Source organism: Amblyomma maculatum, chromosome 3 (genome assembly GCF_055883805.1).
Source record: "Amblyomma maculatum isolate TAMU_Amacu chromosome 3, ASM5588380v1, whole genome shotgun sequence".
Classification (NCBI taxonomy): Eukaryota; Metazoa; Arthropoda; class Arachnida; order Ixodida; family Ixodidae; genus Amblyomma; species Amblyomma maculatum.
The window spans coordinates 168,107,851-168,127,125 of record NC_139346.1 but is presented as its reverse complement, the minus strand read 5'-3'; the positions used below and the strand labels follow the sequence as shown (position 1 = coordinate 168,127,125).

The window sequence follows — 19,275 nt, the reverse complement described above, 5'->3', positions numbered from 1 at the left end:
AATAGATGAGTATAGAAATAGGCTTTGAGGTCGACCTTTGAATCGCGCGAGCAGGTTGTTCACCCTTATTCTCCGGCAGCTACCTGAGCTATTAAAATATGGAAACATTCTCGCACAGCTTCGTATTGAACTGATGGACACATTCACTGAGCATTTCCCCACTCCGGATGGTATTAAATGGGCTTATTGTCGTGACTGGATAAGCCGACAGATCAGCTCACCCATGAATCATTACACCGAACACATCCGCTTCCCTTCCCTTATATATCGGAAATAAATCGACATTCACTATGTTCGAGAAATTATAGGGCCGTTCCATACCCCTATCCCGAAGTCCCAGCCTAATTTATTTTTCTCCTGCGCGAAATTACATTCAAAATTGTATGTACATTGGGTAGAACATATATGTACCATCATCGAGTCACAACTTTGTGTTCCCACGGTATAGAACTTCAATCATATGTACCATCATCGGGTCACAACTTTGTGTTCTCACGGTCTAGAACTTTACCTCAATCCTCCTTTCCTGTCTCTGCGAATATCCATTAGCCATAATATCGCCCCATTTCCCATACCCACCTCTTAGTTCATGGAACGCTTGCCTTCCCTCGGGCGAGTTCCAAGACCACCTTATATTTACGTGTCAAGCCTGCTAGCGGCTGGCCCAAAAGCTGTGTAATGAAATGTACTCTCTCGCTATTTCTCAGTTCAGCACGCGAAACTTATGACTGTTGTCAAAAGCATGCCACATGTTGTTTTTTTTTCTTCCGCATTCACTTCTACCTAAACCCGTTCTTTTGTTTCCTTGATTAGTACCAGTCCCGTGACTCAGCGACTCAATAAAACACGTAACAACCTTCTTATGCCCCCGTTGGAGTTAGCCAGTGCCATCCGTTGTCGCAGTAACTCATGTAACCAGCTTGTGTAATTGTACCTTCTATCATTGGCTTGTGCCTATGAGTGCTTTACCTTGTTCATGGACTTCCGTTGTTCTATTAGGTGCGAAACGAAGGCCTTGAACCCTTTGGTGCTTGATTTATTCAAAAAGCCAGGCTGTAATATTTTGTAGAGGCAGGGTGTCATAACTGCGGAATAAAGATGAAGCAGAATTTTACAAGGTACCGCACTCGGCTTAGTTTTCTGCGCACGAAACATCACCTAGCTGTGTTAAATGGCATGCGGAAATTTTTGGCATTTTATTCTATATTCCTTTGATTCGTTGCGGTTCCATGCTATTCAAAATTTTCCTTTCAAACTCCCCTACTCCCGTCTCCCTTTCCGAGTCTCTATACTTAGTGGGATGTTAATTCTGTTTTTCATGTCTCTAAACGTCAGAACAACTGGAAAACTACGTATGTCGTCATATTCGACACAGGCATGTCTCGCTTTAGGGTAACCCAGAACATGTTAACGCATTCCACAATGCCCCCACATGATACCCGAACACCACCTTCCTGTTCATACTTATTTCTATATATTGCCTGATTTTAAGAGAACTCGATGCAATCTTAAAAAGAAGGACATTAACTGCCTTTTAAGTTACAATTCAGCGTTTCTTTTCCGTTTTTCCTACTACTTGCTCTAAAACCATGCAATAATTTATGATACAATTTTTTTCATTGCTGCGATTTCTTGCCTTCGGTTAGCTGGCGTGATTTCGTGAACTTTCTTTTTGATATTTGTATTAACTTCATTATTCCTTGTGATACTGGCGTAGCCTAATGTAAACTTTCTAGCCATTGTTATCTACCCCGCGTTCGCATTCCTACCCGATAAATTTCTGGCGACCTTGACCCCGCTTTTTCTCTCATTCATATTTTTTTTTATTCTCTCCTCAAATGTTGCACTGGCCTTTGCGTGCAGTGCCTCAAAGGGTGGTGAACCATATCCTCTCAACACAGCTTCGCTATTTAACTTTCTATGATCCCCTGGAGCTTATCTGTTCGGTGTTCTTTCATTAATCTTCATTTTTTGTACCATTTCTTGCTTTATGTACAGTACCGCGATCGCAAATGTCACTCCGCAACTATTTCGTCCTTACAAAGGCCTCGTGACACTTCTTATTTACTGAATATTCCTAATGCCTAATGCTGCATTTTTTCCGCGCTAATATTTCCATCCGCCTTGACATGGTGTTCATGGGTCTTTAAACATTCTTTTTCTTTTTTTTTTCTTTTTCGTCATCATGAACGTTTGTAGTTCTTTAAGCGCAGCAGTTCATCTCTCTGCATCAAGATTTTTCTCACAAATACCACACACCGATAGAGTTTTCGGTATTGAATTCAAATCCAACGAATGCTGCTTTCTTCCTAGGCATATCTGAGGGATGTAGCTCGCTTTAGCTGTTTTAAAACTGTACCACATCATCCGCGTCCACAAACAAAACAAATTTAATTTTTTCAGCGTTTGTACACATTCCGCTAAATAAAACCCGCATTTACTGTCCCCTACCAAGACTTTCATCTTGGTCCCATAAAAACTGAATACCCTCGCCATAAACCTCTTTTTATGTTCACGTCCTCCGTACTATTAGCCCTTGCCATTTAGGCACTCTTACCTCGAATATTTGGTCCTCGTTCTGTTAGAAAGTCTCAGATTATATACGCGGCTTAGTTTCAAGTGAACGTTTGACGTCTGGAAAGCCAACCACAGTGGCCTGTTTTGCGTGATAGCTATTTCATTGCATTACGCTACTACAAGTGGATTATCTTCAAAACGTTGAGCCATCTGAAACACCATTTACAGTTCTCCTAGCATTCCAATTTTCGATCTGTATTAGTATACATTTGATAGCTCCATCATATCCAATATGTCATGCGTCCCGGATAAATATAAACAAGTGTTTAACGAAAATATAGTGTCCTATATCAATATGTCATGCGTCCCGGATAAATATAAACAAGTGTTTAACGAAAATATAGTGTCCTATATAGCGCAGTGAAAGTAATAAGTAAGCGTTCTTTTGTCACTCTAATTGACTTAACGAGTAAATACTCAGGATTTTACTTTGGATTAATTTATTAAAGAGGAAAATGAAAATCCAATTCGTCACTTGCGCATCATCCTGAAACACAGCTAGCCCAAATGCTTACACTAGGGTACAATTTACGCAACTTTACTTAGCGGCCTTAAGATGAACCCACCACGTCCCCACTTGTGGCGCATGTCTCCTGCCCACTGCATGCCCAAGGTACTATCAGGGAGGGCAGGCGGCTGTATGTTTAAGACACAACTTGAGACTCTGAAACAGCACCACTATCGTGTGTAAGCGTTTGAATTTTGAGGGTTCTTTTTAACGTCGGTAAGAAATACTTTGACCATAAGCAGAACTTTTGTGCGAACATTTCTGTCAGCTTCCTTTCAAGACTGTCTACAAGTTCTGCACTGAAAATTTGTGCATGAAACCAATACCTTAAGAATGTACACGATTGGTACATATCTTTAGTCACCATATCTTTAGGTGATGGCTATGCCGCTTTCACCCTTTGTGGTGAAAGCGGCATAGCCATCATCTTGTATTATGAGCCTATCGTTATATCTACGTTATTTCAACGTAGTGCACTTCGTTTATTTCCACACCCTATGTTATTAGTTTCGTTATTCGCAAGTTATTTGTCCCTCACATTTCCTGACCCGGGAGCGAAGTACCGCCTATAAACTGCGACGACCAGTACGGTGCCAGGATTTCATGGCCTAGCAAATGAATAGATAAACGCGCTGAGCTCTTTTTCAAACGGGACTAATTTATTGACGACGCCTGATTGTAGTCACGTGATAACACTGTCCGCCTTTGAAACAAGACTTAATTTACGACGGTACTTGGTACTGGTCACGCGACAGCATAGCGGACGTTATGTCTACATTGCGGCTCCCATCGAAGTTTACTGATACCGGTAGCTGTCCTACCTGCGACGGCATGTCCGTGATATTCTCATTTCAACCAGTATAAGGACATACTTGGGTATGAGTAGATTTATTTAAATCATTCAGTTCTGTGCATTTATTCTTTTCCATGTCCGTGTTTTTATTGCCGCAGCGAGTGATCTCTTCTATGGCAGTTTTAAATAATCGGAGAGAGCAGCGAAAAAGTTTAAAAGTAAATTTTTTCTACGTGTGGGAAGTTTACACCATTATCATCGAAACACGCACAGCAGTATCTCTGAGTATACTGAAGTTGACTCACAGTCCAAGTAAGCTGAACTTGCTGTAATGGCAAGAACGCACCCTATAGCCATAACCTAAGAGCTACGTCGTCACTGTTGTCACACGACCCATTTCCTCTTTGATACGCGCCCTGATTTGGATTACCTACGCAGCATTGGCATCGTAATGCATGGACGTGGATGTTTTCAGTTGCCGAGTACGAAGCTTGCTAACGTTGGATAAGCTAAGCAATAAAATTTGTCATTAATGATAACTATCACAGTGCAAAACTTTACGTACACAACATGAGGACCTTCCATCCGGCCGAACTCATAAAGATGCGATGCATACTTTTCGTCACTGAATGTTTCTTGCCACTCGTACTGTCCAAATCGATGCTGTAATTCAGGACAGCCGTGATATCCAGACAGGCATTTTCAAGCAGCCTGCGAAAAAGGCTCGTTTTATTGCGGCAGCGTCTAAGCAGCAAAGCACGCGAGTACCTCGCATTTTGTACAAGCCACTCTATGACACATGTTGCGGCTACATTCCAGCTATCCGATGGAATATACAATAACACCTTGGCAACATTTAGGGTGGCAACTATTAAAATGCATTTGTCATTTTCGCTAATGTCTGTGCTGACGTATCCCGGAGGAGGAGTGAGAGAAAAAAGGAAATAGAGAAGGGGTGATTGGCGTTACAGTGGCTGCACAAGGACCCATGGTGCCCTCTAAGCGGAGTAATCAAATCAGTCATTGATCCGCATACTGTAGTTGCAGGCTGTCACGTTACACGGGCTACATAATCGCCTTGAGATGCTTTCTATCGTAGAGCGGCAGCAGTATTTAAATACAGTGGTCCTAAGTTTATGTCGAAACTATTTTAATGGAATAATCAGGCGCGCTCTCATCCGCAACGTGCCGAAGCAAAACACCCGTAACTACAGTGCGAATGGTAACAAAGTCGCCGCTCACAAGCCGACGTTTGCCAAATTAAGGCCTGCAGCAGACGCTAGTTGGTTCTTCCACTTTTACTGAGACAATGTAAGACTACGTAATTTAAGGAATCGCCTGTTTTGTGTACGCCTGCTAAACAAGATCTTTTGTGATTGCACTTCGTATTTTTTTTAAATAAATTTGAAGCGTCTTTCCTCAGCAATATTTTTCGATACCTATGTTGCAGTGTTTCCCACTTTTCCTAAAAATACAATTTTCTACTGGCAGTTCTTTCTTTTTCCTTGACGCTAAAAGCTCAGTTCAATAACTCGCAAAGAACACAGAAATAGCACATTGTTTTGAAACTGTCTATCAAATGTTTTTCTTTTTTTTTTTTATTCCTGCAATAATTTCGTCACATAAGCTACCATTTTGTACACAACACTTCGGAATCTGCGCAAGTGCTGCTTGCCTTTCTGTGCAAACTGCAAAAAGCATTGATTCAACGCAGCTAAGGCCATTTAAACCAAAAAATCTTCGCATCAGGACATTTTAACATTTTAACCCTTGTTGCAATGTCGATGCTTATTCGGTCCCTGTGTTCTGACTTTTGTTTTCTAAAACTCGCTTTTCGTACTTTTTTTGCGATGTTTATTGCCTCAGGGCATAAAATACTATGAACGATGAAGGGTGTGGTCAAATAAATGAAAAGTGGTTGGCTGATGTAATGAAGTCGAGGAGTGAACGATGATGTGGTCCCTGCGTCCAAGCGACATATGACTGATGATTTTGGGGGGAGAGGTCAACTGCCACCAGGCGCCGGATCCGCGTCGGCTTCAGCGCTGGCCATTCCCACAGCAGGTGATGGATGTCAGCTTCTATATTTCTGGGTTTGCAGACGGGGCATCCAGGGTGTGGATACCAATGTCGAAATTGAGGCCACTTTCTAATCACTGCCGGTGTAATTAGGGCCCCCTCAACTCTAATCCTCCGAAGCGCCACCTCCTCTGCACGAGTTAGGCCGCGGGGGAGGCTTACCGTACACGGAGGTATCAAAGCACGTGTACAGCGTCGGAGGTGTTCCTTTTTTGTTAAAAGTTGGGTAGCATTGCGCAATTTTATGAGGTTCGGCGATGTCGAGGTTGAGGGTGAAAGGTTGGTCGCAGAATCTGCCTGGCTTTGAGCACTTAAAATGTCACGCGGAGTCCATTCAATACGAATTGGCTGTGGTCGCTAGACAGTGCTTAAGCAGATTTCTTTGCTACCACTAACCCGTCTAAGTAGCTTTGTCACCTGGAGGGCATGAGTGCGTATGACATTACGGGCCGTGGGAGGCATGGGAATGACGGTCACAGAGCGAATCGCCTCTTGCACTGCAAGCAGATCCGCACAAAAAGAAGATGGGGGTACCGGTAGTTTAAACGTTGATGTCTTGTCCAGTGAAAACTTGGTAGGGCAGTAAACTGCAGTTGTCATTTCGCAGGCTTGGATGCTTGCGTCGACGTAAATTATAATGGATCCTTGCGGCAAGCGGGCGTATTTTTCCACAATTCACTCGGGAAGTGACGACGCCGTTTCCTGTGTTCTAGGCCGTCGTAAATCGGTTGGCTTATTAACGCTCAGCCGTACAAAACGCCAAGGAGGAAGAACTGGCAGTGGTGGTGGTAGAAGTGCATGTGATGAAGAATAAGCTCTCAGAGCGCACGTTGCGTGAGAGAGGGAGCCCTTAAGCCTGCGTGCATCACGTCGTTGCTGCACCAGTTCATCTATTGTGTTTAGCTGCGTGTTTGTTTTTTTTTTTTTAGTGCCACGATTGGTGTGATGCGAGGAAGGCAGGTGATGACCCTCATTTCCTCTCGGTTTATAGCTTCAAGGCGATCGCATTGTGCCCTTGCCAAATGCTGGAATTGGGCTTGATAAACAAGGCGCGGTTGCACAACTGCCCGCACCAACTGTCTTTCAACATCTGAGCGAGCGCCACCCGTTTTTGGATCAATGCGTCTGATCAGACCCAGAGTCTGTAACGACTATGTTTTAGCCTGAAATAGCCATGAAGTTTCAGTTCCTGACTCATGAATCGTTAAACCCAATATTTTTACTGTTGAAATTTCCTGAAGTGGGGTTCCGGACAGATGTAGACGAATAGGTGTTGCCGCTAGTTTACGGCGCCCCCAGCGGTCGGCGGCTGATATGAACGTAGTTTTACTGGCGGAAAGTTCGAGGCCAATGGAAGATGCATATGTAGACGCAATATCTAAAGCTAATTGCAGGGCCGCGGATTGAGTCAGTAGGTCATTGTGTTTGCTCCACACCGTGATGTCATCTGCGTAGATTAAGAATTTAACACCAGAAATTTCATATAACCACCATGCAAGGGAGATAAATGCAATAATAAATAATCTTGGTGACAACACTGATCCATGGGGTACGCCGCGAAGAAAGACAAATGATCTTATGGCATCGCCATTGAGGCGTATTGCAAATTGTCTACCTTCAAGGAAAGATTTTACAAAGTTGCGTACTCTATGTGGTAAATGGCGCATGTCAATTGAATCCTGAATGGCAGCATGACTGATATTATCATAAGCCTCTTCGACATCCATGGTGAGGACGGTGCACATATTGTGATTGCGGGTGGACGACAATACTGAGGACGCCAAGACAGCCTTCAGTGCCTATAGCTGGTCTAAAGCCAATGTGGGCCGGGTAGTAGAAATGTTCGTACTTATGCGTGTCATGAATGGGAAGTTTAAGTAATCAGGCGACTGAAAGGACCCCCTTGGCAAATATCGTCAATCATGGTTGTTTACCTTCCGGCGCAATCAACCCTTTGCACTGAAAGACTACCTTCTTAAGAAACCCTTTCTCAAGTACTAATGCAATGGGGTTTAACTCGATTTAAAAATAAACAATAATGTTGGTTCTATGCAAAAATAGAGGATAAAATCAGGTTTGGCTCATAACCTAAGGGCTCTATTTATATTGCACTTATCCACCGGCGTTAACGGTGCACTAAAGGGCGTTCCGCAAAATTTCTCTTTCGCTGTTAATTTGTTTTCAAGGTTTCACTGATTAAATGGTTTTAGTCGAAAACAACATGCCTGAATATTAAGTCCATGAAAAAAAAGAAAAGGGAAACGCACGCATACTCTTTTCCGTCGCGATACTCAACCTCATCACTCTACGGTAGCCAGTGAAAGTACTGTAATTCGCTAATTAAGATACCCAAAATAATCTTTAATGATGCTTGCCGACATCAAGTAAACAATAGTTTTGTAAAACTTTTTACCGAATTTTCCTAACCCATTACCCCTAACCCCAATTTTCCCCAATAAAGTTTATCAATCAAATTGGAGAATGTATTAAGGACACAACATGACGGAATCAAGCGGACTATGTTAAGATCACTCCGCGTATTACTCAGTCGAAAACAAAGCGTCGAGCTCCAACGCGGTTGCCTGAAATGCAACTCGACGCGTTGGTTGCCTTCTATACTCTCTGTAGCTAGTTATAAATAGAAAGATCAAAATTCTTGATCCGGAAAATTTAATACGAACTCAATAGGAAAATAGACCCCACTGAACAGCAATTCAAATTTTAAAAGAATGCTCGAAAACTGTAGGTCCTTTCCCCAATAAAAAGTCAAACTTGAAATTTTCATTAGTACACTTTGCGAATCTTATATCATTCTATACTGTCCTTACTCGCTAATGTTCGATGACTTCGCTTGTAAGGCCTCTTCTTCGATCCGAGATGCCATCCTTTCCGCGATTGTCTTCATCTTCATCACAGCCTAAAATTTAAGAATAATAGTGATAAATCGGTAGAGAAGGGATTTATTCGGATTGAATCCTGTCGTTTAAGCTCCCCTATGTACTTTAGAGCGAACCATAGTCACATCGCAGAAAGCACCGGGCCATGTTTAGCCCAAAAATTCAGATATCATCCTTACAACGCAGGTATATATACACTGAAAATGAAAACGCACAGCTGCTGAAAACAACCTTTCACTGTGCAGTTAGAAGAGCTGTAGCATGTATAGCCACAAAATTGTTTCGTGAATGCTTGCACATTATCACCGCTGCTGAATAATGCACACCAATTTAGAGTGGTGATAACAAATTGGGTTTCTCGCTGCATTCGAAGTCTGCAGCTGCTTTTACGTCAATCACTTTTATCACACGCAAGTAATGAAGTAAAGCATAGATAAACTAACAATTTTTAACCGCTTTTGGATCATTAACGGTAAATATAACTTAAGTGATAAGGTATCCCTCGCAATCCTCAGCCCCCCCTCCCCATTTTTTTTTTTTGGGGGGGGGAGGCAAATTGCCTGGTCTGAATCTTTGGTGGACACCTCAATCTGCGCGCGTACGTATGCGTAAAGAAATGAAGAAGCGAGTGGCAGGAGTCGTAGTGGCTGGCTTCGAAATAGTTTTCACTCCCTGGAGTTAGTTAACGCTCGTTGACATCGCATAGAAAACGTACGGTTTTCGTACTTCGTCTCCATGGAAACGCGGGAAATGAGTCTGAACTTGCGTCGTCGTTCTGAAGCAGCCAGGCACACTAACCACTAAGCCACCATGGAGAGCGGCAAATACACTAGGCATGACAAAAGAACAAGAGCGCCAAAAGAAAAATACTCCCAGAAAGCCTGCCGTATTAGCTACAATCATTGCGTAAGTGCATATGTAACATACATACTATAGATGTAGCCAATCTGCCTGCTGCCTCTAGGGTGTTTCACGCAACTTGAGCATAGTAATAAAAAAGCGGTGCACTGCAGCTTCAAGAAATGAATGGCGTATAGCTTGCCGTCACGTAACATTTCTCAGAATATGTTTTTGTATTCCGCCTAATTGATACTTACAGATAATATGAATTATGAAAAATCGTTGATATTCAGTGAAGGCCGAAGTACGCGTTTTATTATGTTATAGAAGTGTTCAGAAAAACAAACTATTCAGTTTGTTTTACCAACGCCTCTCCTCCTGGTCTGCTATTCCGGAGTGAATAAAAATTCTGCGAAACATGAAAAAAAAAAAAAACTCAATATGGCGCTCTTGCGTTGCTGTATTACAGCACTGCCAAACGCACGTTGAATGCACGAAGCGTGCGCGCTACTTGAAAGTCTTGAAAACATACAGTCTAGAAAATTCCTGAGCCTTTTCTGCCAGGCTCCGCCGGAGTGGTTTAGTGGTTGAGGCGTTCTACTGTCGAACCCAAGGACACGACATCGAATCCCAGCCGCGGTGTCCGCTTTTCAATGGTGGCAAAAATCTGGGCACCCCTAGGCTGTGTGCTGTCAGTGCATGTAAAGGAACCCCAGGGGGTCGAAATTTGCGAAACCTTCCACAACGGCAGCTCGCATAGCCTGGGTGGCTTTGAGGTGTTAATCCCATAACCTGAACTAACCTAACCCTAACCTATCTTTCTGCTCTAACAAAAAATAACTAGCCATGATGTGCGATAATAAGTTATGGGTAGCCCACTGACGACAGATGTTTTGTCGCGCTATCACAAAACCAAAAGAGAAAACGAGAAAAAGAGAAAAGCGATAAGTTGCGTAATTTAAGGGATATAGGCCCCGTTTTCATTTGTATTCTTGTGCAGGTCGTCTAAATGTGCGGCGGATGCTTACTTGGGCACGGTCAGTGCGCACGCGTCGCTCGTTAAAAACGTGGTTGGGAGCGCTGCGGTATGGTATGGAAGCGCCTTAAAGCAGTCACGTGGTATATTTTCATAATTCGCGGACTCTTATAGATTTCCGGGCAAAATGGCCATGTACAGCTTCGTTGGCCAATAAAAAAAGTTAGGGGAACACTTAGGCTAATCCGTTAAGCTAGGGTATGACGCCATAGGGTTTTTTTTTTTTTTTCACTTTTTAAACGCTTTAATGTTTTATTCTTTTGTTTACCTTTATTTGTTTTGATGCACAATTGCTTAGCTTCAGCAAACATTGCATTTTTATTCGGAGCAGTTTTGACACCTTTGAACGCATTTTTCATTTTTCCTATTATTGTAGTTAATTAATTTATCAGTTAAACAACCTAATTTTTATTTAGCAGGAATGTGGGACCTTTGAACCACCTCTTTCCAGCTTTCATTTTTTCAATCATTTCAGTTAAGAAATTGATCAATTAAGAAACTAAAAATTTTCTTAATTATGCATTATAAGTCATTTTGCATTTTGTTCAAAGCATTTGAACAATTGAACCACCTTTTCAATTTTTTAATTTCGTTTCTTTCATTAAGTATTCAATGAATTGCATTTATAAAATTAACTCGCCATCACCTAACACACACCATTCAGTCATCATTCACTAGAAAATTCACTAGAAATTATCATGATAGTTTTTTTACACAGTTTGCGATTATTTCTGGCATGCGGTGCCTACTACTACTACTACTACTACTACTACTACTACTACTACTACTACGTCAACGGCTTTTCGACGAAACTAGCTGTAGAGGCTATCACTTAATAAACTGGGTAGGTTGTTTCTGAACTCTGTATCAGTTCAGTTCAGTCGTTCAGTCGTGTCCGACTCTTCGTGACCCTATTGAACATGTCACGCCACGCTTTCCGGTCTCTCACTATCTTCCTAACATCACATAACTTCATCTGCAGTGCCTCGAGGATGCCATCTAACCATCGCGTTCGCTGCCTACCCCTTCTCCGGCGACCCTCAACCTTTCCCAACATCAAATCTTTCTCCAGCGACTCCTCTCTTCTCATCACATGACCAAAGTAGCTGAGCTTTAACTTTAGAATTTGACCCTCGAATGAGCAGTCAGGGTTTATGGTCGACAATATTGACTTATTTGATCTTCTGGCAGTCCAAGGAACTCTCAAGAGTCTTCGCATGCACCACAATTCAAACGCGTCAATTCTTCGGCGGTCAGCCTTTTTCACAGTCCAACTCTCGCATCCATACATCACAACTGGAAAGACCATAGCAGGAGTTATACTGATCTTGGTTGGCAGACTAATGTCTCTACTCTTTACTAGGCGGTCAAGGCTAACCATTTCTCTCTTTCCCAGAAGCAGGCGTCTCCTAATTTCATGGCTGCAGTCTCCTTCCGAGGTAATCTTGGAGCCCAAGAAGAGAAAATCTGTCACAGCTTCCACTTCTTGTCCCCTGATGCTCCAGGACTTGATAGGGCAAGACGCCATGATCTTTGTCTTTTTAATGTTCCGTTTAAGCCCAAACTTCTCACTCTCTTCTTGTACGCGCATCAGAAGTCTCTTGAGTCCCGCTTCACTTTCTGCCATTAAAGTGGTACCATCCGCATATCTAAGGTTGTTGATACGTTTTCCACCAATCTTCACTCCAGCTGAAGACTCGTCCAGACCGGCCTTCCTCATGATGCACTCTGCATATAGGTTAAATAGGCAGGACGACAGTATGCAGCCTTGCCTCACTCCTTTCTCAATCGGAAACTAATCAGTAAGACCATGCCCAGTTCTGACTGTGGCCTCTTGCCCTTCATACAGGTTTCTGAGGAGACAGATGAGGTGAATTGAAACTCCCATCTCTTGGAGAGCTTGCCACAATCTGCTGTGATCTACGCAGTCAAACACTTTCGCATTATCAATAAAGCAGAAGTAGATGGTTTTCTGGAACTCTCTTGCTTTTTCCATGATCCAGCGAAGGTTGGCAACTTGGTCTCTAGTTCCTCTGCCCTTGCGAAACCCAGCTTGCACGTCCGGAAGCTCCCGATCCACATACTGCTGCAGCCTACCTTGGAGGATTTTCAACATCACCTTGCTAGCATGCGAAATAAGCGCGATCGTGCGGTAGTTGGAACAATCTTTGGCACTGCCTTTCTTTGGAATGGGGATGTAAACTGACCTCCTCCAATCCTGTGGCCACTGCAGGGTTGTCCAAATCTTCTGACATAATGTATGCAGAATGTTAACAGCGTCATGGTTGAGGTTTTGAAGCAACTCAGCTGGAATGCCATCAATTCCGCTACCTTTGTTCTTAGCAAGGCTGGCTAAGGCCCATTCAACTTCACTATTCAGGATGCCCGGCTCGAGATCAGTGATCACAACCGTCTTATGTTGGGTTTGCACATTCGGGTCCCTCTTGTACAGTTCTTCTGTGTATTCCTGCCACCTCTTCTTTATCTCTGCGGCTTCAGTGAGGTCCTTGCCTCGTTTGTCCTTTATCACGCCCAGCTTAGCACAGAAGCTTCCTTTGATATCTTTGATTGTCTTATGCAGAGCTCTTGTGTTCCTTAATTGGCTGTTGTCCTCAACTGCTTGGCACTGTATTTTCAGGAAGGCATTCTTATCTCTCCTTGCTATATTCTGAAAATCCGCATTGAGAACCTTGTATATTTCTCTTTCCCCCATAACTTTTGCCATCCTCCTTTCCTCAGCTATTTGCAAAGCCTCTTCAGATAACCAGTTTGCTTTCTTGCATTTCTTTTGCTTTGGAACTACCTTAGTAGCAACTTCTTGTATTATATCACGAACATCAGTCCACATCTCTTCGAGCTCTTTGTCTTCTAGATCTAATTCTTGAAATCGATTCCTCACTTCCACAGCATATTCTAATGGAACTTGATCCAGATTATACCTGAAAGGCCTCCTAGTTTTCTGCGTTTTCCTCAATTGAAGCTTAATCTTGGCAACAAGAAGCTGATGATCGGTGCCACAATCGGCCCCAGGCCTTGTTTTTACTGCTTGTATAGCGCTTCTCCATCTCTGCCGGAAAAGAATATAATAGATCTGATTCCTGTACAGACCGTCCGGTGAAGTCCATGTGTACAGGCGCCTCTTGTGCTGTTGAAAATGAGTATTCGCTATGGTCAGGTTGTTTTCTTGACAAAACTCTACTAGCCTCTGCCCAGCTTCATTTGGCTCACCAAGACCGAACTTGCCTGTAATTCCGGATATTTCTTCACTCCCTACCTTAGCATTCCAGTCTCCTATGAGAAAAACGACGTCTGATGATGGGGTGCGGTCTAAAAGGCATTGTAGGTCCGCATAAAATCTCTCAACGTCAGCTTCTTCCGCAGTAGTGGTCGGTGCATAGACTTGGATAACTGTTATGTTGAAAGGGTGACCTTGGATCCGAAGTGAAATCATTCGGTCGTTTTTGGGGTTGTACCCTAGCACTGCTTTGCCCATTCTTCTGTTTACTATGAGAGCAACCCCATTCCTTCTCTTGGATTCGTGCCCACAATAAAAGACATAATGGTCGCCGGAGTTAAATTCTCCCATTCCGGTCCACTTGAGCTCGCTGATACCCAAGATATCAATGTTCAATCTGTCCATTTCTCGCTTGACGATATCCAGTTTACCTTGCGTCATAGATCTTACATTCCATGTTGCTATGTGATACATCTCCTTGCAACATCGGACTTTCCGGTCGCTTCCCGACACATCCACAACTGAGCGTCCTTTTGGCTTTAGCCCAGCCGCTTCATTTGTCCTGGAGCTACTAGGAATCGCCCTTTGTTCATCCCCAGTAACATGTGGGACGCCTTCCAATCTGGGGGGCTCATCTTCCGGCGCCATATCATTAATGGTATTGTGACTGGCCATAGGGTTTTCTTGGCAGGAAATACTGGAGTGGGTTGCCATTACCTTCTCCAGGGAATCACATTTTGTCAGAACTCTCTGCCGTGACCTGTCTATCTTGGGTGGCCCTACACAGCAGAGCTCACGACTTCATCGAGTTTCGCAAGCCCCTCCGCCACGACAAGGCAGTGATCCATGAAGGGGGAACTCTGTATACAACCTAATAAAATGCACTCGCCCTTAACTTCTCATTAAAGATTTTTCATAACTATTTCCACTTTTTAACGAATTGAGCGCAATGTAAGAAAACACTCTGACTAGTGTTAGGCGACGGAAAACGATACGTCGTTGGTTTCAGGAAGCTGCGCTGGCGACCAAGAAGGTCGCCAGCGCAGCTTTTTCTTTTTCTATTCTTGACTGAAGTTACGTGAAACCTATATATGGACCACTCTGTTTTCACTCGAATAAAAAATTTATGCTTCAATTTTCAAGTTAAGCCGACATATATGTACTATGAAATGAAATGAAATCTTTTATTTGCCATCAAATACAGATGCGGGGATTGTAGAAAAAAAAGCTCTCCATGGACAGCTTGACGAGTCCACAATCCCTTATTTCGGCAGCATGGCAGCATCACATATATACACATACTCTCCATTAAAACACGCATACACATACATATTTATTATTATGTAAAAACAGCACTCATTAGTAAACATTTAAACAAGAACAACATAAGAAATTATTGTTACAAATGGAAAAGAAAACATCAGCATGCTAGACAATACAACAAAGAAATCAAATACATCTCCCGGAGGTCTTTGTAGGATGCCGTGAAAAGGTCAAAACGGACAGAACTATAATAATTCATAAGTGTTAGTATTGTGTACCTAAGACACTGTTTCCCGTAATTTGAATGCGACGTCGGTACTGACGAATCTTCGAAATGTCTCGTGATGTAACTTTGAGTTCTGTCCTGTGATTGGGATAGGTTACGTAGATTGTTCACATTCATGTGGGTTTCCTGCTTATACATACGACTTAAGCGATATCTATAAAGATTGTAAGCTGGAATTAGACCAGAGTTCTTAAGGAAAGTTGATGTCGAAGCAGTATAACAAGCATTATATGTCTGTCAGAGATGCTTTATTTGTAACAGGTGGATGTGTTCTATATTAGTGGATGTTGTGTTTCCCCATACTAACTGACAATAGTTCAAGTGTGATTGAAAAATGAATTACAAAACAGAAGTTTGATGCGTGTGGGAAAGATATATTTTAAACGACGTATTACACCAGTTATCTGACTTATTTTGCTGAGAACATGCTTGACACAGTTACCCTAGGACAGGTTAGCGGAAAAGGTGTCACCAAGGCATTTGAAATTCTCGACTAAACGATGCATCGTGAGTTTATTATAAAAGTCTGTATCCCACGCCAACTGCAATCAAAGCGCATAACTTTCTTATCGAAAAGTAGTCCGTCTCGGATCGTACTTGTCAGTGTGAAAGAGGACTTCAGTTCTTCCATGTATGCCAGAGAAAACAAAAAGGGTGATAATTCGTTTACGTTGTGCTTTTAGTACAAAATCACCAGACGTGCGGTTCAGTGACGTTTGTCCCGACAGTATACTGCACATTTAATATACCATGCGTGCATAAAGCACCGTATAGAGACTGGCACACCATCAGAATGGTAAAGTTAGAAAGAGAGGCAGAGGACAAAATCAGTCCAATTTTCTTTCGCCCCTGACATCAGCTACTGCAATACCTTTTTCATGCGGTTGATAGTGAGCGCCGGCGTAAAAATAGACCGGGCTTTCTTCCACTCGTCACCGGAGAGGGTGAAAATAGACTTACGCCATTCCTCACTCCCTATCCATTGAGCTTCCTGCAACAAAGTGAAACAAGCCTTAGTGAATACAGCTGCGCGTCTTGGGCATTCATTAAACAGTGTTTCTATTCTGACATTTTTCGAGGCATCAAATTTTGTCACCTAATCAATGCCTATCGTAAACTAATTATGACAGAACCAGTTTTGGCGTTTTGCGTGTCATTTTTTAATAACGCTTATTTTGTGCCGCCGAGGTAGCATGCGGTATTTTGCGACTGTAGAAGAAAAGACTCACCGCTCTGTCTAAGAAACATTTAGACTTTGACATCATGATTTCACGTAAAAGATCCGTGTCTCCGACAACAAGAGTTGGCGTTGTACCTTGGTAAGATCTGAGAATAAAACAATCATGCTAAAGCGATGAGCATTAAAAAGGGGCTGCAGGTTTCTCTTTTATAAAGATATTTGAAGTCTTTCTAACTCATATATCAGTTTGAACCAGTTAAAAACGATACTTTAAATTCGATTACTTATCCACCGAACATTATTCTGAAAGCTATTCTAATGTTACTTCGAAGTTGCAGAATGAAAGGGGAGTATTTGAGAACCATTATTTTCACATAGCATCGAAAGTCTTGTACCCAAACCTGGCGGTTATGTTACAAGAGAAGGAACAAAAGCCGGCCGAGCAAAATAGAAAGGTTAAAAAGGTGATATGTTGCTTACCCGTACACGCGGCCGTGTTCTTTGTAGTTCTTTATTAAAACTTCATGGAGGGGCTGTAGTAAACACGAAGTAGAAAGAAATAAACGGGACCATGTAGCTATAAATTTGAAAGCAAAATTCTAAGTAATCTTTCAGATCGAAGTATTATTTCGCTCATCATCTTAACATCAGTTCTACATCACGAGTTTTGTTGCTAGATATTTCTAGCTGATTGAAACCCGCCATCATAATTCAGACAAGCTTTGTGCTAACCGTCACCGACCTAAAATATTTTGATATGTTAAAAAACTTGTTGAAGTGTGTTTTTGCTGTTTTTTATTGTTTTTCCATACGCTCTGCTTAACTTATGTTTGACTATACTTTTTATTATTTTTTTATGTGACATGAATAATACAGCTTGAAAGCGATCACTACAATTATAATAGAAAAATAATAAATGTAATAAATATAATAATAAAAAAGTATATTAAATAAATATAATTCTTATCCCTCCATTGGTGGTAACCCCCCCCCCCCCCCCTATCATGGTAACCCTCCCCCGAGGCCTCACCTGTGCAGAGGAGGTTGCGCTAAGGGGGATCGTAGGGGGGGGGGGGGTGTTGCCCTCACACCAGCTGTCACTCAGACGTGGTCTCACTCTTGATACTTATATCACCGCCCAGGGTGTCCGATACGTAAAAGCGAAATATTGAAGCCGACATTCACCACTTGCTGTGGAAGCAAGCAATCTTGCCTCGTATATCGCCGGACGCAGGGACCACATCACTGCTCACTCCTGGATTTCATAAAATCAGCCAACCGTTTTCTATTCATTTAATCATTTCTTTATTCTTCATTTCATACCCAACTCATGCCCTGAGGCGGTAAACATTTCTACAAAAAAAAAAATTGAATATAATTGATCATGACATCCCCTGGCTTGTCAAGCTGTCTCGACCAGGTGCAGTTAACATTAAGTTCATGAATAAACCCCCCGTCACAAGAAAGGCAAATTCAAAGCACAGAGAAGCAGTAATTTGTGCGCTCACGTGTTGAGCTTATAGACCCCGCGAATCAGAAATCAAAACAGTTAATTCAGGGCAAAACCAATATGAAAAATTTGAAGGCAAGATTTCCAACTGCTTCAGAGCTATTGAGTGAGGACTGCAAATTCGTAACATATGTATCATAAATACCGTTAAAGATCTGCAGGAGGCGAAAACCGCTACGGGTCTTTTTGTTTTATTTTCCCACTTTAACTCCCATCTTCGTGCTTTCCCTTCAACACGGTTCAGATGTGCACAGCAAAAGTGTGACAGATACTCCGCCTTTCACTTCCTGTAAACAATTTAAGCCTTTCACTTCCTGTAAACCAATTTAATTTTACGATACCATCAATACAAAGTTTTAAAGATTTCAAAAGAAATAAAGCAGCTATATGTTTTTAAGGGGGATTCAATACTTAAACAAAAATCTTTCCAAGACAAAAAAAAAAAAACATCAGGGTCTCTTAGATGTTTTTAAGATGAGAATGGCAAAAACCAATCCTTCATATCCTATAATTTGCCTCTCATCGTTAGCCTCTTGTGGGCATTCGTTACAGTGATACATAAAATTATAATTGGTTTACAGGAAAGGAAAGGCGCAGTATCTATCACACGTTCTCCGGCAAGTGTGAGTTTGGACGATACACCGTCGCTCCTGTCGCGTGGCGTTCCTTGGCGCGCGTTAAAGTGTGGCATTGTAGATGGTAGTCCCTACCATCCCGCCTAGGCCAATCAGAACGGCGCAAAAGCGCTACACACTTTGTCCACGACAGCATGAGCCATTAAAGGGTTTCGCCTTAAAATAATTGTTTACGCTAATAAATAGCCGAACGTAAGCTTCACCACCGACCAACCTTCGTGTAGATGTCGACGCAAAACCGCAGATATTGTCAAAAATTGTGGTGTGCGATACCCTTGTCATTCCAGAATGTAAATGTTTTTCTCACCCACCTGAGAAGAAATTAAAAAAAAATCATTCAGACTTTTAATTCAAAGACGCTGAGAAATAAAAAGAAACATAACAGAATGCACGTGCACGAGGGACCCGCCTCAGGATAAGCAGCCCACATTCTCAC

The 19,275-nt window shown here is 42.3% G+C and overlaps 1 pseudogene; it reads right to left on the bottom strand.

Moving 5' to 3' along the window:
• The window catches only part of LOC146196815 (cytochrome P450 3A11-like), a 40,013-nt pseudogene that overhangs the window by 15,692 nt on the left and 5,046 nt on the right, over positions 1 to 19,275 (bottom strand).